The sequence below is a fragment of the Callionymus lyra genome, chromosome 5, assembly GCF_982586985.1.
Source record: "Callionymus lyra chromosome 5, fCalLyr1.hap1.1, whole genome shotgun sequence".
Lineage (NCBI taxonomy): Eukaryota > Metazoa > Chordata > Actinopteri > Syngnathiformes > Callionymidae > Callionymus > Callionymus lyra.
In genome coordinates this window covers 17,644,871-17,647,225 of record NC_141822.1, presented here as the reverse complement: position 1 = coordinate 17,647,225, position 2,355 = coordinate 17,644,871, and positions in this window count along the sequence as shown.

Sequence of the window (2,355 nt, the reverse complement as noted above, 5' to 3'; positions counted from 1 at the left end):
CTGTGCAAAGGCACAATGATTTGTGCTGATGAAAATAAAGTGATTAACGTGTTATTTCAGACAATTTAAAAATTGTTTCATAAGTAGACGAGTGTTGTATAACGACCTCTGCTGCGATCACAATTAAATTCCTAACATGCTTTCACACATTAGTATTATTTTTGGTGCGACGTAACCCCGAAGAGGCCTTCATCCATAAAGAAAACACAGGGGCCCATCACAGGCTCCATCTCTGGCTGCATGTTTTGAACTGAGACGAATGACCGTCTCCACGTCTTCACTGTCACACGTTGTTTGTTGTCCATCCATTTCGAAATTCTTCCCACATGATCAGTCACATGGGCAAAATCCATCTTCTGTGGTCACCAAAGTTAGACCCAAACTCGCTTTATCCAGCAAGCAATCACTGCTGTTGAAATTAATTTAAACATGAAATGTGGAAGCCGTGACTGACACTATTTAGTTTGGAGCAGAATTGGTGAGAATCCTCCTCCTGTTGCTGGTCACATCGTTTCTCGACGACACCCACTCGCCTCTGAAGCTGCGATTCCCATGAATATTCCAAATGACAAAATTGTGATTGTGTTTATCGGATAATGAGGACGGCTCGCTTGGATTACTGGAGGAGGGGAACCAGCAACTGAACAATACAGCGTTCAAATGTGGGAATCAACGTTTCTTAGAATTGCTGGTAATTATGGGACAATGTGAGACAAACCAATTTACTCATGGAGACAAATGTTTGTTTTGGTCAGATCATTGTCACATCATTTATTTGTTGAGCAAAAGGTTGTTTTTTTTATTCCTCTAGCAGTATTTATAATTCTCAGTCTGACATTTTGCTCGTGATACATTCTTTTTTTTGTCTGAACTTACCTGTTTGTCACAACGCGCTGAAACCTGGAGTAGAATTTGGTTCTATCTAAATCTACATACTGTTTCTAAAAAATAGGGAATTTGATCATAATTTTGAATGTCAACAAATAAAAAAAGCTTTGTCAGGTCAGGACAAGAATTAAAGTAAGTAAGTAAGTAATTTTTATTTGTATAGCGCTTTTCCAGAGCTAGGCAAGGGCTTAAACAATCAAAACAATACTCAATAAAGTATATACCTTTAAGGGAAAGATAAAAGGAACCAAGGAAAAGCCTGAACAAATAAAAACATATTCATAGAATTAATCTATTTAAACTTATTGAAAAATGGTTTCTTAAAACGATCAGATAATGTACTACTTTAACAGTCATTTTTTAATAAAGATCTATTATTTGGAAACACTGAAAATGTTGTAAATTTCATTTCCACCGTCTTATAGTTACTGCATCTTTATAACATTTAAATGAATTAACTGATCAAATTTATGTTCACAAAAGGTCAGAGTACATTCTGTATTACTCTTCCGTTCATAAAAATCTGTCCGCTTTTTATCAAATCTCTTTGATTTGTGTTTCGTAAGGATTGATGGAGGCAGATGGTTGCAGCTGTACAACAAATCTAATCAGAAACATGTTATATGTATTGTGGCTGCACAAGAGTGGGCTTGTCCATTGTGTTCTGGCTTCAGAGGTTGCATGAGATTTGTCTTTGCTCTCTTATCCTGTCATATCTCATGTTTTTTCTGATGCCGGCTGGATTTTTGAGTAGCAGGAAATGTCGATCGATGCTGTCATTGGTTGAACTTAATCACATGATGATAATCACTTCTAATGTTGTTCCTTGAAATATATATATGTAACTGTATCAGATATTCTGACATGTGGCTGGATTAGATTCTAGATGAACCTATTCCCATAAACCCCAGTCATCATAAAATATGTCTGGATTAGATGATGTCTGACTGGATCTGCTTGAATACAAATATTCCTCAAAGCTTGCACCTTTAGAGTGACATCTAATCAGAAATGCAAGCAAGCCTGTTTATTTGAGTGACAGCCCCATCAGCAGACTCGCCAGGTCACCCCGGGTTTACACACTTCCAATTAGAGCGGAATCTGTATTTCTCTGTGAATTGCCACCCCATCACACAAAGGCCAAGTTTATTCAGGAGTGATTTAATTGCACACTTTATGTCCAAATTACTCTTGCCCCAGCAGTTACATTGTATGTGGGGAACAAACACTTTTTTTTTAATGTCATGATTCTGGTCGCTGAGGAAATAAGCAGTGTTTTTTTTTTGTTTTTTTTTGAACAGTCTGTTCCATTTGAAGTTGCAAAACATTTGACGCCGCATGGTGAGAGAATATGGAAGATATGTGGCACATTTCTGGCAACATGGCTCCGTCATTCACGTCCCAAACACACTAGATACTGTTAGAGACGAGGCGACGTCCAAGAACACATGTACAACACCGTGGAAA